Here is a 27,843-nt window from a genome sequence, read left to right as displayed (position 1 = left end):
GTTGCAATGACACTCCAAACAGAAAAGCAAAGTAAAAAATCAAAACGCCAACTTCTGTTTCATGTAATTAGACTTATACAGAAATTAGAAGGTTAAGTAACAACTAGTTAATCACCTAATTTCACAGCTATCTGAAGTGGCAATCGTTATATAGCAGCTTATCTATGATACATTCAAGATAAATGATACAATATATTACAGACACATTTGATTTGTTCCAAATTTTTTGTTTTTATGCACAAAGCTGAGGTGAATTTTTGCATACAGGTCTTTGTTTGGAAATATGTTTTCATTTCTCTTGAGTACCTATAAGTTGGATTGATGTGTGTGTGTGTGTGTCTGTGTGTGTGTGTGTCTGTGTGTGTGTGTGTCATAGCTATATGCTTAGCTTAATGAGAAACTGCCAAATTACTTAAAAATTTTTTAATGTTTATTTATTTTTGAGAAACAGAGACACAGAGTGTGAGCGGGGGAGGGGCAGAGAGGGAGGGAGACCCAGAATCAAAGCAGGCTTCAGGCTTACGAGCTGTTAGCACAGAGCCCGATGCGGGGCTCGAACCCACAAGCTGTGAGATCATGACCTGGGCCGAAGTCGACGCTACTCAGGCGCCCCCAAACTACTTTTTTAAACAGCTTATTATTTTGCAGTCCTAGCAAGGATATATGAGAGTTCCAGCTGTTGTGCCTCCTCAGCAGCACTGACAAGTATTGTCTTGTAGATACTGGTCTTTACAGTAGGTGTGGAGAGGGAGCCCCTGTGGTTTTCATTTGCACTTCCCCATTGATTAATGAAGTTGAACATCTTTTTATGCACCTATTGATCATCCATGTATCTTCTTTGGTTAAATGTCTATTCAAATATTTTACCTATTTTCCAAGTTTAAAGTTGTCTTCCAACTATCGATTCTAAGAATTTTATATGTGTTCTGGATACAACAAGTCTTTTACCATATCTACTCTGCAAATATTTTCTCCCATTCTGTGATTAATCCTCGCCTTTTCTTTAGGGGCTTGTGCAGAACAGCAGTTTTTAGTTTTGATGAAGTTCAATGTATACATTTATAGCCTTTTATGGTTTGGGTTTTGTGTCCAAAGAACGATTTACCTAATTCAAAGTCACAAAAAATTTCTCAATGTTTTCTTATAGGATTTATATAATCTGAGCTCTGACATTTAGGTCATAATATATTTCATGTTAATTTTTACACGCGGTGTGAAATAAACTTTGAGGCTCATTTTGCGGTGTTTTTTTGGCATCTGGATGACCAATTGTTTCAGCTCCATTTGCTGAAAATACAATCTTGTCCCCATGCAATCACATTGGTACCTTCGTGAAAAATCAATTGATCATATAAGTCTGGGTCTTTTCTGGTCTCTATTCTGTCCCACTGATCTACATGTCTTTCTTTCTCTTATTTACCGGAAGTCTTAAAATCAGGTAGTGTGAATCTTCACATTTTGTTCTTCCTTATTAAAATCATTTTGGCTATGCTAGATCCTTTCATTATTATATAAATTTGAGCACTAGCTTGTAAAATTATACCAAAAAAAACCCTTCTAGGACTTTTTGTTATTGATTATGTGAAATCTATAAATAAATCTGGGGAGAACTGACTTCTTTTTTTAAAAACAGTTTATTGTCAAATTGGTTTCCATGTAACACCCAGTGCTCTTCCCCTTAAGTGCCCTTCTCCATCACCACCAACTCTTTTCCCCCCTCCCCGTCCCCCTTCAACCCTCAGTTCATTTTCAGTATTCAATAGTCTCTCAGGTTTTGCGTCCCTCTCTCTCCCCAACTCTCTCTCCCCCTTCCCCTCCCCCTTGACAATATCTTTTAAAACTTCTCTCGACAACGCTTTACTGCTTACAGCATATACTCTTGCACATATTTTGTTAAATTTCTTTCTAAGTATGCCATTGTTGAAGTTATTACAAATGGCACTTTAAAATTTATTTTAAAATTCACAGTATTTCATTCCTGGTATATAAATTACAAGTGATTTTTGTATATTGACCTCATATGGAGACTTTGCTAACTCACTTATTAGTGTGCTTTTGTAATTTTTTCTGTAGGTTAGTTGGGATTCTTTATGCAAATGATTATGTTCTGTATGAATAAAGATAGTTTAATTTTTTTATTACCCGTCGGGATCTTTTTAAAAATTTTTTTCTTGCTTTGTTATACTTGCTAGAACTTTCAGTTCAAGATGTGTTGAGAGTGGCATCCTTGCCTTGCTCCTAATCTTAGGAGGAGGCATTCAGTCTTTTCCTACTGAGTATGATTTAGCTGAGTTTTTATATAAATCTCCTACAAGTTCCAGAAATTCTTTTCTACTCCCAGTTTGCAGAGTTGTGGTGTTTTTTTTTTTAAACTAATGAATGGGTTTTGAATTTTGTTAAGTAATGTTGCTACATCTATTAAAAAGCTCATATAAATGTTTCTTTAACTCTATTAAAGTGGTGATTGGCTTTTAAATGGTAAACTAAACTTATATTTCCATGTGTGTCTCTCTCTGTATTTTCTGTGCTTTGGAAAAACTTCAATGCCATTATATTAAACTGGATTGGAAATGCCCCTTTTAAAAAGTATACAATGGGATCACACAAGATGTTAATAATAGAACATAGTTTGAAATAGAATCATACCCATGGAAGAACAAAGAGAGAGGGTTTTTAAAACATAAAATAGTAAAAGCCATGTATGTTTTTATTTTTATACATTAGTCCTCTATACTAAGTGTTTCAAGATTGCATGAATGATAGTAGGATTATCTATGCTTTGTATCTGCTTATTTTCCACTGGGGTGGAGGGCATTGTAATCCCTTTTTTCATAGACTTGGTGTTGTGCTCAGGTCATATTAATTGGGAAGATGCTCTGAACCTGTGCACAGTGAAACCAAATGTCAGAAAAGAGACACACAATTATGTGGTGCATATGATAACGTATGTGTGTCTAGTTGTGGTTCCCAGATGCAAATGCATTTGGGGTCCTGTTTTTTATTTTATGAGTAGATAAAGTCAAACCTATTTGAAACATGTTTTCATCAGTTTTGTTTGGAAATGAGAAGTTGAATAAAATAGAAGTGTGGTGAGAGTATCATGGAATCCACTGCAGTTCCTGGCAATAATGTAAATGTATACTTACTGATATAGACATATATTAATGGATCTTTGTTAAGTAATGGCTCAGGTTATACAAACAGCATTTAGAAGTGACTCCAGTTCTTTAAGTGGAACATCTGTCTAGTGGCATAAAGGGACAGAAAATATTTTGGATACACACATATCTCACAAGATTAACAGTGGCTTTCTATACATTATGGAATTACAGGAAATTTTGTTTTTTTGCATTCATGTATCTACGTTTTCTTATATACATTTGTAGAACACATTGTGTATTAGAAAGCAAAAGTTTTAAAGCGTTTGCTCCACATAAAATACTCTTCAGAAATGTTTAATTTCTTTAAAAATGTAAATCAATAAATAGAAAGACATCCTGTGCTCACGCACTGGAAGACTTAATATTGTTACGATGGCAGTACTACCAAAAGCCATCTACAAATCAATCTACTTGGTTAAAATAAAAAAGGTACATATCAAAATTTGTGGGATGCCACAAAAGATGTATTTCAGGAGAAATTTATTGCACAAAATGCCTACAGTCGAAAAGAAAGCAGACTGCAAATCAATGACCTTGGGTTCTAAGAAAGTAGAAAAAAAAGAGCAAATGATAACAAAGTTAGTGGAACAAGGGAATAATAAATATCAGAGTATCAAACAATTAAATAGAAAACAGAAAAGCAAAAGAGAAAATAATGAAAGCAACCAAAAGCTGGTTCTTTGAGAAAAGGAAGAAAATAAGTAAATCTCTAGTCAGACCGATCAGGCAAAAATGAGAAGACTTAAATTATTAATATCAAGAATGAGAGAGATGACATCACTCTAGGTACTACAGATATTAAAAAGATAACAAGAACATACCATGAAGACCTTTATGTCAATAAATTTGACAGGTGAGTTGAAATAAACAAATCACTTGAAAGATACAAACTACCAAAGCTCATTCGAGGCTAAACAGATTACCTTAATAACCATATATCTATAAAAGAAATTGAACCTTTAGTTAAAAACCTTCACACAAGGAAAAAGCCAGGCCCAGATGACTTGATGACTTCACTACTGAATTTTACCAAACATTTAAGAAGGAAATAATAACAATTGTACATAACCTCCTTCAGAAAATGTAGGAGAGAAAATATTTCTCGACTAATTCTATGTGACCAGAATTACCCTGAGATTAAAAGACAAAGGCATTATAAGGGAAGAAAAATCCAGGGGACCCTGGGTATCTCAGTTGGTTAAGCATCCAACTTCGGCTCAGGTCATGGTCTCACTGTTCAGGGGTTCAAGCTCTACTGACAGCTCAGAGCCTGGAGCCTGCTTCAGATTCTGTGACTCCCTCTCTTTCTATCCCTCCCCTGTCCACACTCTGTCTCTCAAAAATGAATAAAAATTTAAAAGTTTTTTTAAAACATTAAAAAATAGAGAAGAAAATACAGACCAAAGTCTTTCATGAGCATCAATATAAACATTATTTCCGAAACTTCAGCTGATTGAATCCAATGATATATAACAAGACTAGCATATCATGACCAAATGGGATTTGTCTCAGAAATGCAAGCTTGATTTTATATTTGAAAATGAATCAGTGCAATTCACCCTATTGATAAAATGAGTACCACATGCTGAATTTAACATATGCAGTAAAACTGTAAGGTTTAATAGATGGAGGCAGAGGCGAGAGGAAAGAGAGAGACCAAGTTATGGTGCCAAGAAGGCCTTTATTGGAGTCTGCAATTCCCAGGTGAGGTTCCGTGACTCCGGAGTGGGGAGTCAGGGAAGTCGTGCAAGGTGTTTTATGGGTGCAAGAGTTCCGGGTTTGATCTCAGGTGGGCAGATACCCACGTAGGGGCATCTTTGGATGGTGGCAGGATAGGACTGGCTGTCCACTTCAGTGGGGTGGGGGATGCTGGAATCCCTTGGTGAGGCATTCCAGTTTGAGACAGTCCAGATTGGAGAGTGGGGGTCATCGGTCCCTAGCAGTGCCTGGAACTATTATCTGGCCTGCAATAAAATGGCCGCTGGTGCTTTCCAAATGGCTCAGGTCATCCCAGGTTTGCAGGTGGGGGTTGTCAGTGCTGGCAGCTCTCCACAGCAAAGTGGCCGCTCAGCTGCCTTCCCATGGTGACTCTTACAAAAACAACTTGCCAAAAGCCAACATCCATTCTTGACAGAAACACCGAGCAGATTGAGAAATAAAAGGGACATTCGTCAACTTGGTAAAGAGCATATACCAAAAACCTGCAGCTAACATTGTAACTGATGGTAACAGATTACTATCCTTCTAAAACCAATAAAAACCAAGATGTGTCCCCTCATCATTTTCTGTTCAACATTGTAGTATACAACTTTCCTCCAAAGACCAGTCAAAAGCAAGACTCTGTCGTGACAATAATAGAAAACTTGAAAGGAAGAGAAGCAGCCAAGAGGAGAAAATGAGACAGGGTGGGGTGGGGGTGGGGGTACAAAGGTCAAGGAAGGAGCCAGAGGAGAAGAAGAGAGAGCTCAGAGGCAATGGAAGCAAGAGAACAGAAAGCCCGATCAGCACTATGTCAGTCTGGGTCCCAGCAACAGGTCTGGGAGAGCAAACAGGCTCCATCTCTTCCTTCTGGAGAGAGTTGAGCAGTTCCCATGTCTCTCAACTGGGACTGCACCGTGTACCAACGGCCCCAAATCTGTTTTCAGATTCTCAAAGATTGGAATCTTCAGCGAGCAGCCTCTGGGGTATGGTATCAATCAATCCATGTTGAGCAGTCATTTGCACTTGTTATTTTGTAAGAGGAAATCAATCTGAATATAGACAGGTATCAAATGCCTTCATTTGATTAGAGAAAGAGCTAGATAAGCCCCTTGCTTGAATTAACCATTGAGAATGGGATCCTAGTTGCATGTAACTCTAGCTTTTTTCCCCTTCTTTCCTCTTAAAGGCATAGGAGACAATATCCTTTCAGGAGAAACACTACGTGACAAGGGAGCAAAAGTCTCTCATGGAGGCTGAAGATAGGGGTAGAAAATACTCCCCTTGCGTTGTTTCAGTACAGTTACAGATTGTTGTATTTAGGATGGATTTTGAGAGGTTTTGTTTTTTCCTCTCCAGCCTTCCCCCAATAGGCCAAATGGCAGACCAAAATCTTTCACTGATGGTTAACAAATTACCACCCTGTGCTTGTATTGACTCTGAAGTCTATGGTCAATGGCTTCTTTAGCTGTTTTCTTTGGGCCTACACCACATCAAAGCAACACCTTTTGAACTAACAAACAACCAACCAGCCTCAAGAACAGAAGATTCAACACAAATAGAGCTCACCCTATGTCTACAGACACCATTGAAATTGTCAAACACCTGTATTGAGTGTGGTGGAGAACAAGTGGGATTAATTGGAGACCCAGAATTGGGCTAGCTGGTGGCTTATGGACCTACCGAAGGTCCAGTTTGGATGAAAGTGTTGCTGCAGCGTCCCTGCTGCCCCGATGAGCTCTGCATCAATCTGAGGCTGCTTTCCCTGTAACCTCTCAGGTTCCGGTTCCGGTAAGAGACACGGCTGCTCTCGCGTTGACCTGGCCTCAAAGCGATACTCAGGATGGGCCCCGGACTGCCCTGCCCCATCTTCCCACAGATGTCGCTTCAGCACTACGCGGGGAAACTTCTAAATTCTCAGCCTACACTTTGCCCCTTGCCCTGAAAAATTCACTCAGAAGCTCCCCAGGGAGCTCTCAACCCTTAACGGCACCAACAGCCTCCTTCCAGGCAGCCTCTGCTCTGATCTCTGGGGCTGCCAGGGTGAGGCGCTGGAGTCCGACACAAGTGTTCGCCTGCTGGGACTGAGAGCAGAACCCTCCCAGGATTAACCCTGTTGGACCAGGCGGCCAACGTCAGTGGGAAAGCTCAGGATGAGCACACCTTGCTGTTTCCTCACTGTGGAGCTTCTACCCAGGCTATTCGGGTAAAAAATGTACACCTTAAATATACACAGTCTTTATTTATCAATTATACAAAATAAAGCAGGGGGAAAGGAAAAATAAATTTAAAAAGGAAAGCAGTACTTTCTACTACTGAAATATATACATCTCAAAATGTTAAGATGGGGGGCATCTGGGTGGCTCAGTAGGTTAAGCATCTGACTTCGGCTCCAGTCATGAATCGCAGTCAGTGAGTTCGAGGCCCACGTCAGGTTCTGTGCTGACAGCCTGGAGCCTGGAGCCTGCTTTGGATTCTGTGTCTCCCTCTCTCTCTCTCTGCCCCTCCCCTGCTCTCTGTCTCTCTCTCTCTCAAAAATAAGCATTATTTTTTAAAAAATGTTAAGATGGTAAATTTTATAGCATATGTATTTTACCATAATAAAAAGGTTTTGAAAAAAAAAGAATGTAAGAATGTAGCTTTAAGGATAATGCAAAGTCATGGGGCATCTTGGTGGCTCAGTCAGTTAAAAGTCTGGCTCTTGATCTCCACTCAGGTCATGATCTCACAGTTCATGGGATTACCCCCTATGTCGGGCTCTGCACTGACAGAGTAGAGCCTGTTTGGGATTCTCTTTCTCTCTTGCCCTCTGCCTCTCCTCCACTTGGGATTCTCTCTCTCTCTCCCTTTCTCTGCCCCTCTTCTGCTCGCTCATGAGTGTGCACTCTCTCTCTCAAAAGAAATAAATTTTTTAAAAAGAAGAATAATACAAATCCATTTGAATAATTATTAGCTCACATCATTATACAAGGGGCAACATAGTAATTGACAGTACCAATTCTTGAGCTGGCCATCTTAGTTTCTATTGACAACTCTGTTTGACCATGCACAAGTCACTTTTCTGTGCCTCAGTATCCTCATCTCTAATATGGGAATAGTAATCATAATTACCTCACAGGGTTGTTGGGAGCATTAAATGAATTAATACTTATAAAGTACTTAGAATAAGGCTTCAGCATTATAAACACAATGTAATTTGTAATTATTGTGATCCTTGGTGACCTGTAATGACCTCTCTACAAACCTCCAAGGCCTCATTCAGATCCCACTTCCCAAAACACAGACACACACACACACACACACACACACACACAGACACACACACACACGAATATACTCTCATTGGCTCAGCCTCCTATGAATTTCATGAATAAATACTGAAAGAAATGGAATGTAGGTCTAGAACCAACTACTTTATTTATCCCTGATGGACATTAGCCAGGTCACCCTGGGCTGCAGTACAGAGCTCTGCATAGAAGAGGAAGGGAAGGAGGTTAATCCAGTCAATCATAACACACTTAGACTGGAAAGATTTACTGAATTGCTTACGTTTGGAAGGACATGAATTTTTTAAAACACTTACATAAAACAATTGCCCTTTGAACCCCAAACTACTAATTTAATGAATGACGTCACTATTTCTAAATGTTCTCATAACCAACGTTAATGGGACAGCCACACCAACAGGCAAGAAGCTGGGCAGAAGTAGGAACCCCCAAATCAAAAACTAGGGCAAAATGTCTAGAAATCCAGACTCTATCTCCAAGGCAACTCTGCCCTTTTAATAATATGTAAAGTACTGAATTTAATATCAGGTAGAGGACAATATTATGTAACTGCTAAGGACATGCGTCAATTGAACAACATAATACCCAAAAGAGATACCATCGAGAACAAGAAACTAAGTAACAATCGGCAGAAAAGAAGTAATAAGTGAAACCCTAATAACCAACTTCTCTATAACAATAGCAAAGACAGTAAGAATGGTAAGAAGCCACGGTAGACTGAGTCCCTGTTCCATACCAGGCTCTACACACACTTGACTATATTGATTCCTCACAACATTCTGTAGAGCATTATTATTCTGTTTTCAGATGCAGAAACTGAGCTTCAGAATGTTGGCCAAAATACACCCAAAGAGGAAGTGACCAAGCTGTGGTATGAAACTGAGCATTATGTCAAAGCCTGGAATCTCTTATGTACACCAGCCCACCAGTTCAAAATTTATGTTTGGTAAGCGTGTATTCACCAGAAAGACTCAAAGCTATATGTGTCTTCTCTGTAGCATCGTTGCTCTGGAAATTTCACAACCACCCAAGGACTGACTATAGTATATGCAAGGGGTGGGGTGGGAGATAATGTGGGGTGAAGGAGGATCGGTGAGGCACAGAAGAATCAAAAGAAAAAGCATCAAGGAAAGAGTAAGGTCATTTAACAACGCATTTCTTTAGTGAACCAATTTTGAACTTAGGTTATTGGATCTAGCTATGATTTTGAGATGTTATTTGGATCACACTACTCAATTATGACACAGACAGAAATGTAAGCCACTGACCATTCTGCTTGAAACATCTGGAGTGGTGGGAAAAACCCTGGATTTGGGTTCTGGTTCCAGCCTCATCACTGTGTAGGCCATTCAAAAATTTTCTGTTTCCATTTCTGCTTCAGTTCCATCGTGCTAAGAAAAAAAGGAGGAGCAATGATGGAACAAGGCGTTCAGCAGACCCTCTCCCCAGCAAAACAAATGAACTGCTGAAAATTATATAAAACAGGCATTTTAGGGGCTCCTGGGTGGCTCAGTTGGTTGAGCATCTGGCTCTTGATTTTGGATCAGGTCATGATCTCACAGTCACGAGTTCAAGCCCTGCATCGGGCTTTACACTGACAGCATGAAGCCTGCTTGGGATTCTGTCTCTCTCCCTCTCTCTTTCCCTCCCCCATTCATGTTCTCCTCTCCCTCTCTCTTTCCCTCCCCCATTCATGTTCTCTCTCTCCCTCAAATAAATAAGTAAACTTTAAAAAATAAAAATTAAAAAATAAATCACTCATTTAAAATCCCTGGGTATGATCCTATGGACCTAATGTAAGAACGTTCATAAGTAAATTTACTAAATCTCTGTTACAACAGCAAAAGCCTTCCCACCCTCCCCAGCTCTGTTATGGAAGCTCTAACTTGGTCATGTGCAACCAAAAAGACCAGAGTTCCCTCTCTCCACAGTTTCCAGTCTGGGGCTATGGTTTCACCCTGGGAGGGTTGAGATATTAGTGTTTCTCATCTGTCCAGCATGTTGATGCAGCAGCTCTATTCCAGGAATGGGCAGCCAAGGGGACTGGGTCCTTATTCCCTCTCCAAGCCCCCTTCACAGAGTAAAAGCTCTGCCCTAGGTATGACAAGCCCAGAATACTGGCCTGACACATCCTTGTACCGGCATGCTCCCAGGACAAAGGCTCCAAGCTGGGAGTGGTAAAGGAGTAACATCAGAGGTTGCCACCCCTGCCAAGTCGCAATCTCATAGGGTGAGGTATAACTCCAGGAAACCTCGATCCCTGGCTCCAGCTCTGGCACAGTGGCATAGAGATCCTTCCCCGGGTGGAAAGGCAGGTCGTGAGAACAAAGAGCTCCACAGGTGTGCTGGAGGGAACTACTTTTACCTGGACTGGAGTATGGAGAAATCCACGGAAAACAGTGAAGATCTTGGTGGAAAATAAGAGGAGACTGGTAACTCCATGATACATGCAAAAAGCAGAGCAGCCAGAAGTTTAAGAGAAAAGTGGAGGGACAGTTAAGAAAAGCTGTCCTGGCATCATAGTCAAATCTGGTGGGTTGAGAAGGCTGTGAGTGCGTACTAGGTTGCCCCCACTCAGGACCCATCTGAGCAAAACATAAGCCAAATTTGAAAGAATCCCCAAGAGGCACATGGGTGGCTAAGTGTGTTAAGCATCTGACTCCAGCTTGGGTCATGATGTCCTGGTCTGTGAGTTCAAGCCCTGTATCAGGCTTTCTGCTGTCAGCACAGAGCCCACTTCATATCCACTCCTCCACTCTCTCTCAAAAAATAAATAAACATTAAAAAAGTTTTGAAAGCATCCCTAAGCCACACACAGATGCCCCAACACAGGGCAGAAGCCTCACTGGCACAAGGGCCTTAAACACTGCTGTGACCAAACACTGAACAATAAACTACTCTGACCCAGGGGGGACTCCTAGGAAGCCAGGCCTAAAAATAATATCATAGTCATCCCCAATAGTCTATGAGACTATTTGCATGCCCAAGGCTGTGCTTTCTCAGAAGCTATTGAAGAGGGAACCTCTAAGCTACTAGTCCCTGGTAGACCATGGATCAAAACATGTAAATTCCACATTCAATGCAATCCCCATCAAAGCTGCACCAGCATTCTTCTCAAAGCTAGAACAAACTATCTTAAAATTCACATGGAACCACAGAATTCCCTGAATAGCCAAAGTAATATTGAAGAAGAAAACCAAAACAGGAGGCATCACAATCCCAGACTTTAGCCTCTACCAGAAAGCTGTCATCATCAAGACAGTATGGTATTGGCACAGAAACAGACACATGGACCAATGTAATACAACAGAGAGTCCAGAACTGGACCCACAAGTGTATGGCCAATTAATCTTCGACAAAACAGGAAAGAGTATCCAATGGAACAAAGACGGCCTCTTCAATAGGTGGTGTTGGGAGAGCTGGACAGCAATATGTAGGAGAATGAAATTAGACCATTTTCTTACACCATTCACAAAAATAAACTCAAAATGGGTGAAGACCTGAATGTGAGACAGGAAACCATCAAAACCCTAGAGGAGAAAGCAGGAAATAGCCTCCTTGACCTCAATCGCAGCAATTTCCTCCTTGACACATCCCCAGAGGCAAGGGAATCAAGAACAAAAATGAACTATTGGGACCTCATCAAGATAAAAAGCTTCTGCATGGCAAAGGAAACAAAAAAACTAATAGGCAACTGACAGAATGGGAAAAGATAGTGGCAAATGACATATCAGATAAAGGGCTACTATCCAAATATCTACAAGGAGCTCACTAAACTCCATACCCGAAAAACAAGTAATCCAGTGAAGAAATGGGCAGAAGACCTGAACAGACACTTCTCCAAAGAGGACATCCAGATGACCTACAGGCACATGAAATGATGCTCAATATCACTCATCATCAGGGAAATACAAATCAAAACCACACTGAGATACCACCTCACGCCAGTCAGAGTGGCTAAAATGAACAAATCAAGAGACTATAGATGCTGGCGAGGGTGTGGAGAGACGGGCACCCTCCTACACTGTTGGTGGGAATGTAAACTGGTGCAGCCACTCTGGAAAACAGTGTGGAGGTTCCTCAAAAAACTACCGGTAGAACTCCCCTATTACCCAGCAATAGAACTGCTAGGGATTTACCCAAGGGATACAGAAGGGCTGATACATAGGGGCACATGTACCCCAATGTTCATAGCGGCACTTTCTACACTAGCCAAATCATGGAAAGGGCCTAAATATCCATCAGCTGATGAATGGATCAAGAGGATGTGGTTTATCTATACAATGGAGTACTACATGGCAATGAGAAAAAATGAAATCTGGCCATTTGTAGGAAAGTGGATGGACCTGGAGGGAGTCATGCTAAATGAAATAAGTCAGGCAGAGAAGGAAAGATACCATATGTTTTCACTCATAGACGTAGCAGGAGAAACCTAATAGGGGACCATGGGAAGGGGAAAGGGAGGGAAAAGAGTTGGGGAGAGGGAGTGAGGCAAATCATGAGAGACTTTTGAATGCTGAGAACAAACTGAGGGCTTAGGAGGGGGGGGGAAGGGGAAGGGGGTGATTGTTGTGGAGGGGGGCACTTGCAAGGAAGAGCACTAGGTGTTCTATGAAAACCAACTTGGTAATAAACTATTTAAATAAAAAAAATATTACCTAGAGGAAAAAAGACTATTTAAAAGAACCAAATGGAGGGGTGCCTGGGTGGATCAGTTGCTTAAGCGGCTGACTTTGACTCAGGTCATGACTTTTGTTTGTGAGTTTGCGGGCTCTGTGCTGACAGCTCAGAGCCTGGAGCCTGCTTCAGATTCTGTGTCTCCTACTCTCTCTGCCCTTCCCCTGCTCATGCTCTGTTTCTCTGTCTTTCAAAAATAAATAAACAACAACCAAAAAAAGAACCAAATGGAAATTATTGAGTTGCAATATATAATAATTGAAATGAAAAGAGATACAATAGCAGGTTTGAAATACCAGAAGAAAGAATCTGTGAATTTGAATAAGGATCACTAGAGATGACACAGTGTCTTAGTCTTTTCTGATTTCTATAACAAAATGCCATAGACTGGGTGGCTTATAAAGCACAAAAGTGTATTTCTCACAGTTCTGGAGGGTGGGAAGTTGGAGATCAAGATTCCAGTAGTTTTGGTGTCTAGTGAGGCCCCACATCCTGGTTCAGTGACAGCCGTCATTTCACTGGGTCCTCACATGGTGGAAGATGTGGTGGAGCTCTCTGGGGTCTCCTTTATGAGGGCATTCATCCCCTTCATGAGGGCTCCACCTTCCTGATCTAACCCTTTCCCAAAGGTGCCAGTTCCTCATATTGTCACATTAGGGGTTAGGATTTCAACATGTGAATTTGGGGGAACACAAAAATTCAGATCACAGCATGCAATCTGAAGACAGAGAAATTACAAATAAGGAAAACTGAACAGATCTTCAGAGAGGTGTGAAGCATCATTTAGTAGCCAAACTACTAATGCTGTTGTTTTTAATTGTTTCCCAACTGCCTTCATTTTATGCTGGTTATTTCTTTAAGAGAGATGATGAGGCCCCCCTGGGTGGTTCAGTTGGTTAAGTGACTCTTGATCTCAGCTCAGGTCATGATCTCACAGGTTGTGGGATCAAGCCCTGCATCAGACTCAGATGACAGCACAGAGCCTGCTTGGGATACTCTCTCTCTCTCTCTCTCTCTCTCTCTCAAAATAAATGAATAAACATTTAAAAAAAGAGAAAGAGAGGATGAAACTATACTAACAGTCACACTTCCTAATTTCCTAAAAAGAAACAGTTGAAACACAACTTCCTCATTACAGGGTTATGAGAGGAGGGGAGCCTGGGTGGCTCAGTCAGTTAAGTGCCCAATTCTTGATTTCAGCTCATGTCATGATCTCATGGTTGTGAGATTGAGCCCCACGTTGGACTGAGTGTGGAGCCTGCTTAAGGTTCTCTCCTTCCCTCTCCCTCTCCCTCTCTCCCAACATGGGCTCTCTCTCTCTCTCTCAACTAAAGAAGAGCAAGGGGGGATTTGTTTCTTACTTGTAGCCATGATTGCCTCATATGTTTGCCGATTTGTGAACTGAAGGAGCAAGCAGAGCTAAGCTATAGATTTCTAAAGTTAGCATTTGGGAGCTAATTTGCCAAAACTTACTTCATATTTTAGAATTTTAGATAAGTCAGAAATTCCATGGTCACAGTACCTCTTTAAAACTCCCATAGCTATTTTGTACCTACTGTCACCTTTTCAGAATTTATTAGTCATGTTTAAACACATAAAACAGAGAATGATTAGAATAATCATCTAGCTCCAACCAACGAAAGCAAAAGTAAAGCAAAAGAGAAACAAATATTTCTAGCCTCCCCACTTAAATCACTTTCCGAGCCCTATTTTAATAGTTTGCTCAGGGATGGGATTGAGAGTACCAGTTTTGCCCGACAAACTATTAGGCCTAATAGCTCAGCCTCTCAAATTACTGACCAAAGGCCGGTCATTTTCAGAAATGGGACTGGAAACAAAATGGAAAACATTATGCTCCATTTCTTGTATAAAATCATTATTCTGTCACATGTGGACCACTATGTGCAGATCTAGGGAAGATTCAGAAAAAAAAAAAAGCAAGTGAAATGAGAAAGGGTTCTCCTAGTTTTACATAAGCGAGAACAGAAGCATGATACACATAAAGGAAAAGACTTTTTCAATATGAAAAGAAAGGAGGGTCAGGGGCCCCTGCGTGGCTCAGTCAGGTTAGCATCCATCTCTGGATTTCGGCTCAGGTCATGATCTTGTGGTTTGTGTGATTAAGCCTCGTGTTGGGCTCTGCACTGACAGCACAGAGGCTGCTTGGGATTTTCTCTCTTTCTCTCTCTCTCTCTCTCTCTCTCTCTCTCTCTCTCTCTCTTTCCTCCCCCCCTCAGCCCCTCCCTTGCTGGCATCCTCTCTTTCCTACTCCCTCTCTCTCTCTCTCAAAATAAATAAATTTTTAAAAAAGAAAAAAGAAAAGGTAGAGGGTCTAAAAAATTATATAAAACTCCCCAAAAACCGTGTTAAGTAGTATGCAGAGGGCCACCATGAGATTGTCACCAAACCCTGGAATATTACCAGTCTAATGCCTCTTCTTAAAAACTGGGGAACAAGGTGTCAGGGTATGGGAAATTACAGTGAAGAAGCAAAAGAAGTTAAAAATGCAAATTCTAGAGTCAGACTGCCTTATCTCAAAGCCTGGATCCACAGCTTCCTAGTGGTATGATTTTGGGCAAGTTAGTTACGGTCTCTGGCTGGCTTCCTCACCTATGACATGAGCTAATAGTAATATTTACCTCAATAGGGCTGCTATGAAGATCAAGTGAATCAATACCACTACACAACAAGCACTACAGAAGTATTCATAAAATTTAAAAATAATTTTAGTCATTACCACTTTCCTTTTTCAGAGAACATGAAGGTTCACATCTCACTATTACAAGTATTATCTTAGTTAATAGTCTCTAGGGGATGCAGAAGCAATCCCATTTCAGAGGTGAAGGAACTAAGTTTTAATTGCCAATAATGACACCAATCACTAACACGTATCCAGCATCTCTAATGCACCAAGTACAGTCCTAATTCCTTTACAAATATTCTCTTTAATCTTTAAAATATCTGTGCAAAATAGGGACCTTCCTACATAAATATATGTAACATATATGAATACAATATATACACATCATATTACATTCTACACACAATATACATATACATACTTATTATTTTCGTATACATATTATTGTGGCTATTTTGTAGATCCATTTGAGAGTAAGTTGTAGACATAATGGCCCTTTATCCCCAAATACTTTGGTGTGTATTTCCTAAAAGCAAAGGCATTCTCTGACATAACAGCACTATGATCAAAATCAGGAAATTGACATCGACACAATATTATTTATCCATTTATAGATCTCATTCAGATTTTGCCAATAGTCCCAATAATGTCCTTTATAACAATAAGATGCAGAAATACGTCACTTCCTTTTAACCTGAAAAACAATCTTCCTTTATGTTTCAAGACATTGAAATTTTTTTCAAGTTTTTAAATTTTTTTTAGGTATTTTTTTTTTGAGAGATAGATACGATGTGAGGAGGGGAGGGTCAGAGAGAGAGGGAGATACAGAATCTGAAGCAGGCTCCAGGCTCAGAGCTGTCAGCACAGAGCCCGACGCGGGCTCTCACACGGTGAGATCATGACCTCAGCTGAAGCCAGACACTTAACTGACTGAGCCACCCAGGCGCCCCAAGGCATTAATTATTTTAATGTTTTTTATTTATTTATTTATTTTTGAGAAAAAGAGAGAAAGAGCATGAGCAGGGGAGGGTCATAGAGAGAAGGAGTCACAGGATCTGAAGCAGCCTCCAGGCTCTGAGCTAGCTGTCAGCACAGAGCATGGCGCAGGGCTTGAACCCACGAACTCTGAGATTATGACCTGAGCCCAAGCCGGATGCTTAACTGACTGAGCTACCCAGCCACCCATTTGCCCCTTTTTTTTAAGTTTTTATTTAACAGTCCTTTTTGGATTTGGAGGTATCAGTGCCAATGTAATGAAGTTTTATATAGATATAAATAGATATGTGAATAGAGATGTGTTTGAGTTTGCCTAATGTCGACTCGTGATTGTATTTAGGTTGTGCATTTTGGGTTAAGGATAACCCTGAAGTGATGTTGGATTCTTCTCTGTGCATCATATCAGGAGACACATGATGTTGATCAGTCTCATGATCGGTGATGTTAACTTTGATCACTGGTTAAGGTGATATCTGCCGAGCTTTTATCACTGTAACCTATTTCCCCCCTTTGTAATTAATCAGCTTCATAGGAGGGAAATACTTTGAAACTATGTAAATATCCTCAAAACTTTACACAGTAGATTTGGTTGATTCTTGCCTGAAAACGTTATTACTCTTATGGTTGCCAAATGATAATTTTCTAACTCAATCGTTGCTTGTACAATTTATTAGTTGGCTTTCTACTCCAACAAGGACCTTCCCCTTCGCCTTTTAGTTCTTTTCTAATTATTATATCAATATGGACTCATGGATTCTTATTTTATTTAATAGGATAAAATCTTGTACTATCATTTATTTGGATGCTCAAATTATCCTCTGTTTGGTCAGTGGAATCTCCTTACAAGTGGCTCCTGTTTCCTTTTGAGTTATCCCCCCTCGTGCTTTGAACAGCTTCTTACTTTCTGACACCCCAGGTTATTACAGACTCATCTTGTTCTTTTCCTACCCCGGCCTTAAAAGCAGCCATTTCTCCAAGGAGCTTGGGTTCCTCTGAGATTTAGAAACCCAGATCTGATAGTAGGTGTGCCCACTGTTTCTTGGATGTCATTGCTTCTCAGCCCCTTCTGCCAATGCAGCTAGAAAGCAGACACACATATTCACCTTATCTATCCATATATCTCTATCTATATAAAAATCCATTAGGTTGCACTGATACCTCCAACTGATACCTCCCTGTACTATCAGGGTTTATCCTATTTTTCCCATTTTCCAAATCTGTAACTCCCTTCTCTGAGAATGAGAAACTTGGCTGGTTTTATCCACAATATATCAATGTATTTGGCCAGTCCTAGAATACACAGAAAGTAATTCAGTTATGCTAACCCACGCCTCTGAGAAAAAAGTTTACAAACCAGAGTTCAATATTTTTTTTAGAGTTCTTGTCTTTAGCCCGAGGTCATATTGTCCAAATACAGTGTTGGAAAGTGATCAGAGGGCTGGGGGAGGGGCAGCGGCCCTGCGGCCCAGCTTCGTGAAGGTTCTCCGCACTAAACGGCCTGCTCTCACCCTCCCACTGCCAAGATGCCCCGGAAGAAGGTCCGTGCAGTTGAAGGGGCCGTGAAGGGAGAGCCCAAGGGATCTGCGAGATTGTCAGTGAAACCTGTGCCTTCAAAGGTAGAAACAAGGCCCAAAAAGGAAGCAGGAAAGACTAAGTCCTCTGGCAAAACAAGGGCAAACAGAAGGGAAAAGGGGAACAAAGGGCAAACAGGCCAAAGTGACTGACCAGGAAAGGAAACATTGACCTTCACAAAACGGAGAACTGAAAATCCGTAGAATCCAGCCTCTAATGAATCGGGAGAGAAGCAGCTAAGTCTGATTAGGATGTGTACCATGTCTTAGTGGTCCCTGTATCCCGGCACAGGCATAGGAGTGCCATCAACTATTTCATAAATGCATGTTTTCTAATAGCTCTAGAAACATTTTTAAGTAGACAATGCACTTTACCTCATTTGTTAAGTGTAAATGCTTTTATTCAATAGGTGAAATCATTTGCTATTCTGAGTTCAGGGGTTTGGTTTTGTTTTTATATCCTGTAATAGAAAGCATGTGAAATGGCAATTTGGAGTCATGGTCATGCCTTTTCTCTGTCTTCAACATTTGAAATGACTTCTAGTCCATGTTGGATTTTAGTAGAATTATTTCATTTTTTTTAATTTTTATTTTTAATGTAATTTATTGTCAAATTGGCTTCCATACAACACCTAGTTGTGCTTACCCCACAAGTTAGATTTATTTCTTAAAGAAAACCACTTCCACCTTGGCTTTGCCTGTCTGAATTGTGTGCACTTTGTAATGTATTTAGTCGTGGAAGTCTTGTTTTCCCAATAATTTTATTTTAGGCTGTAAAAGATTGAAAACCCATGCATGCAGTACATCTGATATTAAATTGTGAATTAGTGCAACTTACAATTGAGCAGCTTATCAATCATTTGACAGTTTCGGTATTTCATATGCTCTTAAGGAAAATTGCCTCTATATCTTAAGCTGCAAAGTCCATGAAAAACTGTTTAGAAGAAACTCATAACTACATGGCTTTTTAGATCTTTGGTCCACACATTACAATTTGAACTAATTGTTCATAATATCTGTGTAGTGATCCTCGAACAGCCAATAAAATCTCAAGTGTAAAAGAAAAGAGTTATTTGAACTAGTCATCTTTTTCTGCTCTTCAGTACAGTTCTGTTCTGCATTTAAAAATGAAGTGTTTAAATGTAAAAAGAATTACAGAAAAAAAGACAGGGGGGCACCTGGGTGGCTCAGTCGGGTAAGTATCCAACTTCAGCTCAGGTCATGATCTCACAGTCTGTGAGTTCGAGCCCCATGTTGGGCTCTGTGCTCACAGCTCAGAGCCTGGAGCCTGCTTAGGATTCTGTGTCTCCCTCTCATTGCACCTCCCCCACTTGTTCTCTGTCTCTGTCTGTCTCTCAAAAGGAAATAAATGTAAAACATTTTTTTAAACACAGTGTAGTTCATTAGTTGTTTATTGTTCCATTTTAGGATTTTCCCCAATCTTTGTAGGTTTTATTGATTTTCTTTTTCTGAAGATGTGAAACATTAACATGGCTTTAAGAGTTAGAAATGTTCGAAGAGAAGTTTCTTGCTCATTTCATTGCTGTCTATCTTTTCCACCAGGCTCTCACCCATGCCTTGTAGAAAACAGATCTCATTAGTACCTAGTTTATGTTTACTGTGTTTTACTTTTGCACAAATGAGCAGATGCATGCACATGTTCTTATTTTCCCTTTTTTCTTAAACAAAATGAAGTATACTGCAATGCTATTTTCCACTTTACTTTTCTTCACATAACACTGCAACCTGGAAATCACACCACGGCACTTCATAGACATCTCTTCCATTAAAAACCAATTTATTTTACAAAGCTGCATAGTACTCCACTATCTGGCTATACCATAGTTTATTCAACCACTACAATATTTTGGAATTACAAACAATGCTCTGTTGAAGAACCTTGTATATATCTATTTTTGTACTGGTGGGGGTGAACCTTCACTGTACACTAGGATTACTACATCAAAAAGCAAATGCATATGCAATTTTGTTAAGTACTGGCAAATTCCTTGTCATAAGAGTTGCACCAATTTGCATTCTGACTTGCATTGCATGACAGTGCCTGCTTACTAATAGCTTCAGCAGCAGACCCACTCTTTAATTAAGCATTTTGTTTTAATTCCAGTACACTTAACATACAGTATTATATTAGTTTCAGATGTACAACATAGTCATTCAAGAATTCCATACATCACCCAGTGCTCACCACGACAAGTGCACCTCCTCCCTTCTGGCAACCATATATTTGTTCTCTATAGTTAAAAGTTGGTTTGTCGCTTTGACTCTCTCTTTTTTCCCTTTGCTTATTTATCTTGTTTCTTAAACTCCCGATATGAGTGAAATAATATGGCATCTGTCTTTCTCTGAATTATTTCACTTAGCATTATACTTTCTAGATCAATCCACATTATTGAAAATGGCAAGATTTCATTCTTTATATGGACGAATAATATTCCATTGTATATATACCACATTTTCTTTATCGATTCACCTTTTTAAAAAAAATTGTTAAATGTTTAATTTTGAGAGAGAAAGAGAGTATGAGTGGGAGAGGGGCAGACAGAGAGGGAGACACATAATCTGAAGCAGGCTCCAGGCTCTGAGCTGTCAGCACAGAGCCCAATGCAGGGCTCGAACTCATGAGCCATGAGATCATGACCTGAGCCAAAGTCAGATGCTTAACTGACTGAGCCAACCAGGTACCTATACTACCTCTTCTTCATCCATTCATCTATGGATGGACACTTGGGCTGCTTCCATAATTTGGCTATTGTAAAATAATGCTGCAATAAACATAGGGGTGAATGTATACCTTTGAGTTAGCGTTTTTGTGTTTGGTGGATAAATACCCAGTAGTGCAATTACTGGATTGTAGGGTAGTTCCATACTGTTTTGCACAGTGGCTGCACCAGTTTACATTCTCAACAGTGCATGAGGGTTCCTTACTTTATACCCTCTTGCAAACACTATAGACTTAATGCAGTCCCTATCAAAATACCAACAGCATTTTTCACAGAGCTAGAACAAACAATCCTAAAGTCTGTATGGAAGCACAAAAGACACTGAATAGCCAAAGCAATCTTGAGAAAGAAAAACAAAACTGGAAGGATCCCAATTCCAGACTTCAAGTTATATTGCAAAGCTGTAGCAATCAAAACAGTATGGTACTGGCACAAAAATAGATACATAGCTCAATGGAACAGGATATAAAACCCAGAAACAAACCCACAATTTATATATAGTCAACTAACCTTTTGACAAAAAAGGGAAAAGACAGTGTCTTCAACAAATGGTATTGGGAAAACTGCACAGCTACATGCAAAAGGATGAAACTGGACCAAGTTCTTACACCATACACAAAAATAAACTGAAAATGGGTTGAATATTTAAATATGAGACCCAAAACCGCAAAAGTCTTAGACAAGGACACAAGCAGTAAGGTCTCTGACATCAGCTGTAGCAACATATTTCTAGATAGGTCTCCTGAGGCAAGGGAAATAAAAGAAAATAAACTATCGGGACTACATCCAAATAAAAAGCTTCTGCACAGTGAAGGAAACAATCAACAAAACTAAAAGGCAACCTATTCAATGGGAGAAGATATTTGTAAATGACATCTGATAAATGGTTGATATCCAAAATATATAAAGATCTTATACAACTCAACACCCAAAAACCATAATCCAGTTACAAAAGGGGATGGACATAAATGAACATTTCTTCAAAGACATCCAGATGGCCAACAGAAACATGAAAAGATTCTCAACATCATATCATCAGGGAAATGCAAATCCAGACCACAATGAGATATCATCTAATAATTGTCAGAATAGATAAAATCAACAGCACAAAAAGCAGTGTCGTTTTTTTTTTTTTTATACATTTTAGTTTTTGACACTCTGGTACATGAGAAAGTACTCCAGTGCAGTTTTACTTTACATTACTCTCATCATGAAGGAAATCGAGTATCTCTTCATATGTTTAAGTCCTTTTAAAAAAAATTTGTAGAGAATTTTCCTTGTGTGTCATTTGCCTATTTTTCTATCAGGTTTTTTTTTTTTTTTTTTTTTTGCTTTCCCCTCAATTTTAAAGTTTTTTTTTTAATATTTTAGGGATAGCAGCTTTTTATTTATGATATGTTGCAAATATTTTCTCCCAGTTTCTCTTAATTATTTTTTATCTTATCTGTGGTGGGGGTGGGTTATAAACATAAACCATTTTTTTAAATGTAGTCAGACTTATCAATCTTTTCTTTTATTGTCTCTTCATTTTAGGCCTGTTAGCAAGACATTCCCTACACTCGGCTTAAAGAGGAATTCAGCCACATTTGCTTCCCTGATCTACATAGAGTTTATCCTTACATGTAGTAAAATATATAGACATATATATAAATATATACATATTAATATATACATATATATGTATGAATCTAGTTTTATCTTCTTTCAGATGGTTAACCTGCTTTGTCAGAATCATTTATTAAAATTTCTTTCTTTCTTAAAGGATATTTATTTATTTCTGAGAGAGAGAGAGCATGAGCAGGGGAGGGGCAGAGAGCAATGGAGAGAGAGAATCCCAAGCAGGCTTTGCACTGGCAGTGCATGAACTGTGAGCCCATGACCTGAGCCAAGATCAAGAGTTGGAGGTTCAACCGACTGAGCCACCTATGAGCCCCTCTCTGGATAAGAACTCTCTTTACCTGCATTTCCTTGATGAGAATACAGAGGCTTAGAGATGTTGAGCAACTTTCCCAGTGTTATACAGCTACTAAATGGAGTCAGAGATGGCCCTCTCTGCATTGGTGACTAAGCCCTATGAACAGGGAGGCCTACTGCTCAGGTATGCTCAGGGGAAGAACAGCCCACACAGGGGTCACAGCAAGTGCTAAGACCCTGAGGCAAGGGCAAAGTTGGCCTATGGAGATGGATAGTGTGTCTGGAAAACGGTGAGTTTGGGGAGAGTATATGAGATGATGGCAAGGCAGGCAAGTTATACATAATGTGAAGCCTTTGTGAGGATTTGGATTATACTGTGCCAAGGGAAATTTCTGGAAAGTTCTAAGGACTTAGGTAGTAAGTTTTTAATTTATGTCTTTAAATAATCAGTGTTGGCAACTATCTGGAGGACGGATTAAGAACAGGGAGCCCAGGGGCACCTGGGGGGCTCAGTTGGTTTGGTGTCCGACACTTGATTTTGGCTCAGGTTATGATCCCAGGGCTATAGGCTCAAGCCCCGCGTTGGGATCTGCACAGAGCATGGAGCCTGCTTGAAATTCTCTCTTTGTCTCTCTTTCTCCATCTGTCCCTCTCCCTCCCCCTCTCTCTAAAAAAAGGGGGGAGCCCAAATATGCGCCACTTGCAGAAATCCAGAACTGGTGGTGCATAATGGCAGTGGAGGTGGAAAGAGATAGACAGAGTCACTGGCCGTTCAATGTAGCAAAATCTGGAGCAACACAGAGCTGCTTTGCCTTGGCAAATAGTGCATCATACTCCAGCATTTCTTTTAGCTGCAGTGGGACTGAATTGAGCTTTAGAGTGATAGACAAACTGAAGGCACTGGATGTGAAAGAATTTTATTATTATCTTAAAGTATGAAATGGAAAACTCATACAATTATGTTCATCTTTGACACTGCATGGTTTGTGAAAACAAAAAATGCTTGGTTTTCACTTAAGCAATATGAATATTAGTTTACAGAATATAAGATACGTGAGGCTGTGTAAGCCCTATGACCCAACTAGCAGGAAGTATCTCTGGTAATGACACCTAAAGACAGCTTTGAGGAGAGGCTACAGCTTTGAGTAGCTTTTGATGATACTCATTTCAAAAGACAAAGACTTGCCCACAGACATTCAATACTTCTTTATTTGCTCTTCTAGATTAAAAAGTCATGAATATATCTCCTCAGCATTGAATTCTCTGAGCTCTAAACCCATATACCTATTTTCTTGATGTCTTCATGTATATACCAACCAGGCAGTTCATAACTACCACGAGCAAACTTATGTTATGCCTTGTTATTTTGCTTCCCTCAATCTTTTTCTCACTTAATTGTACCTCCATCCATGGTATCCATGGGTACCTCCACCCATCCAACCATCAGCTAAAGCCAGAAATGTGGGTACCATCTTTGATTATTCTTTCTGCACCCAACTCGATTCTATCCTTTAGCAAGTCGTCAAGTCTCTACTTTTTTTTTTGAAGAGGAATTTTCTTTTATTTTTTATTATTTTTTTATTTTTATAGTAGTTTATTGTCAAATTGGTTTCCATATAACACCCAGTGCTTCTCCCCACAAGTGCCCATCTCCATGACCATCACCCCTGTCTCCTTCCCCCCTCCCTCCTCAGCCCTCAGTTTGTTCTCAGCATTCAAAAGTCTCTCATGATTTGCCTCACTCTCTCCCTCCAACTCTTTCCCCGCCTCTTCCATTCCCATGGTCTCCTATTAGGTTTCTCCTGTTAGGCCTAGGAGTGCAAACATATGGTATCTGTCCTTCTCTGCCTGACTTATTTCATTTAGCATGACTCCCTCCAGGTCCATCCACTTTGCTACAAACGGCCAGATTTCATTCTTTCTCACTGCCATGTAATACTCCATTGTATAGATAAACCACATTTTCTTGATCCACTCATCCGGTGATGGACATTGAGGCTCTTTCCAGGATTTGGCTATTGTTGAAAGTGCCGGTATGAACATTGGGGTATATGTGCTCCTATGCAAGTCTCTACTTTTAAAGTAGAAGTTGAACTCTTTCATTTTTCTCTGCTACCATTGCTACAAGCCTAGGCAATTCCATACACATCTTTTGCCTGGGATTCTATAACAGTCTCTTAAGGAGTTTACTTATAACCAGTTATATCTCTCCATCATCAGTTATCCCTGCTGACATCAGACATAAGACATCAGGTTTAAAATACGTGTAAGATTTGGGCACTTACCTACCTAAAACCCTTCAATAGTTTCCCAATACCCTTAGAAAAGGATTTTTCTTGCCTCAGCACTGTTGCCATTTCAGGCCATAAATTCTTTGCAGCAGGGAGCTGTCTTGTGCATGGTAAGGAATTTAGCAGCATTACTGACCTCTACTCACTAGAAGCTAGTAGCAGCCCACCTCCAGTTGTGACAACCCCAAATTTTTCCAGACATTTCCAAATATCCGCTGGGACAGACAGAAGTGCAAAATCACTCCTAGTTCATAACCATGAACTCAGAGTAAACCCCAATTCCTTATAAGTGCCTGTAAGACCTTACCTGAGCTGAACATGGCTCACCTCTCGGATTTCAGCGTGTATCTTACTTCCTTATGCTCATGATATTCCAGCCACAATAACCGTTTGTTGTCCCTGGTGTGTGCTCTAGCTACACAGATCTTGCCTCCACATAAGCTAATCCTACTTTTTTAAATGCTTTCCCTAAATGTGTCCCTGTTTTGCACCACATTTGCTTATTTAACATTTGCTCATGCATCAGATTTTCCATGAAGTATTTCCTGATCCTCTAGATTAGTCAAGTTCCTTGTATGTACGGTCTCAGGTCACTGGCACACTTCCATCTCAGAACCTCTACCAGCTTGAGTCCCATGAGGGTAGGGGCCATGGCAGTTTTTTGTTACAATTGCATCTCCAGTGCTGACTCTAGTGTCGACTGCCAGGGATCCCCCACACCCAGTTTTGCTAAGGTATAACGGACACATAGTACTGTATAAGTTTAGGGTGTGCAGCATAATGATAATGTTTACTGCAGTAAGTTTAGTTAACATCTATCATCTTAAATAAATACAAAAAAGCAAAAGGAAATTATATATACATATATGCATATATATATATACTATAGTGATGAGTCATGAGAACCCTCAGGATTTTGAACAATTTTTTGTATCTATCACACAGCAGCAGTAACTATTCTCATCATGTTGTACACTACATACCTCCTAGTATTTATTTATCTTATACCTGTAAGTTTGAACCTTTTGACCACTTTGCTCCAGTTCCCCGTCACCACCCCTCTGGTAACCACAAATCTTTCCTATTTGTCTTTCTTTGTCTCATTTATTTCACTTAGCATAATGCTTTCAAGGTCCATCTATGTTGCATCAAGCGAACTTCCTGGGTTCTTGACCCCACTCTGCCACTTGTAAGTGATGTGACCTTGGATATGTCACTTGATATACTTAAGATGTACTTTCCTCCTCTGTAAAACTGAGGACTTCCTTTAATAATTACTTCATTGGATTATTGTGAGGATTAAATTCAAACCTGTAGAAACATGCCTAACATAATAGTAATTCAATAAATGCTTGCGACTATGATCATTATTACCAATCACTATCATTATCTTTGCATCATGAATATATGACCATAGGTAGCAACTCAACTATAGCTTTTCAAATAATTATTTCCCCTTTGGTCCAAGAGAACCAGCTCTTTTCTCTTCAAAATATATGAATAGATTGTTCCATTTTATGATTTGATTTTTTTTAACTTTAAAAAGTAATTTGAATATTCTACTGCTCAGAACAAAATAATAATAGTCAATTCAGTATGGTCCTCACTTGGTTAAAAACTTGGTTTCTTAAATTTGACTTCTCCTGGAACTTCATGTCTCCTCTTAGTGCCTATCTACCCATTCTTTTTCTTCAGCACCATCATTCGAACAGATGGCAGCAATTAGGTAATGCTCTAATCATTTCCGATTAGGGAACACTCCCAGATTCATTTTCCAAGGCCAGCATTACCTTAATACCAAAGTCACATAAAGCCATTACAGGAAAAGAAAACTACAGACCAAACTAAAATCTTTCTGCATGGCAAAAGAAACAATCAACAAAATGAAGGACAAACTCTAGAATGGGAGAAAATATTGCAAACCATAGATCTGATTGAGGGGTTAAAATTCAAAATATATAAAGAACTCCTACAACTCAATACAACAACAACCAAAAAACTGATTAAAAAATGGGCAGAGAACCTGCCCATTTTTTCCAAAGAAGATTTACAAATTGACCAACAGGTACATAAAAAGATGCTTAACATTACTAATTATTAGGGAAATGAAAATTAGAGCCACAGTGAGATATAGCATCACACCTGTCAGAATGGTTATTGTCAAAAAGACGAGACATAACAAGTGTTGGTGAGGATGTGGAGAAAGGGAACCCTTGTGCCCTATTGGTGGGCAAGTAAAATGGTACAGCCACTATGGAAAACAGTACGGAGGTTCCTCAAAAAGTTAAAAATGGAATTACCATATGATCCAGCAATTTGACCTCTGGGTATATACCCAAAGGAAATGAAAACAGGATGTTGAATATAGCCATACTCCCATATTTATTGCAGCATTATTCACAATAACCAAGATATGGCAATAACCTAAGTGTCCTCCAATGGAAGAACAGATAAAGAAAGTTTTATATATATACTGACACATACAATGGAATATTATTGAGTCATGAGAAAGAAGGAAATCCTGACATGTGCAACAACACATATGGACCCTGAGGGCATTATACTAGCTGAAACAATTCAAAGAAATACAAAATACTGTATAATATCACTTATATGTGGTATCTCCAAATGCCAAACTCATAGAAACAGAGAGTAGACCAGTAGTTACCAAGGGCTGGAGGGTGAGGGACGTAAGAAGTTGGTAGAATAGTACAAAATTCCAGTTAGAAAATGATTAAGTTCTGGGAAATCTAGAGTACAGCATAGTTGATAATACTGTATTATATACTTTATCATTGCTAGGAGAGTAAATCTTAAATGTTCTTACCACAAAGGTGAAATGGTAATTATATGATATGATATGAGA

At 39.6% G+C, this 27,843-nt stretch overlaps 1 pseudogene; it reads left to right on the top strand.

Moving 5' to 3' along the window:
* The first annotated feature begins 17,983 nt into the window (after positions 1 to 17,983).
* On the top strand, positions 17,984 to 18,301 carry LOC115283510 (annotated as a pseudogene).
* Positions 18,302 to 27,843: the final 9,542 nt, after the last annotated feature.

The sequence above is a fragment of the Suricata suricatta genome, chromosome X (genome assembly GCF_006229205.1).
Source record: "Suricata suricatta isolate VVHF042 chromosome X, meerkat_22Aug2017_6uvM2_HiC, whole genome shotgun sequence".
Taxonomy (NCBI): Eukaryota; Metazoa; Chordata; class Mammalia; order Carnivora; family Herpestidae; genus Suricata; species Suricata suricatta.
The sequence above is the reverse complement of the archived record's forward strand: the minus strand, read 5'-3'. Positions and strand labels throughout refer to the sequence as shown.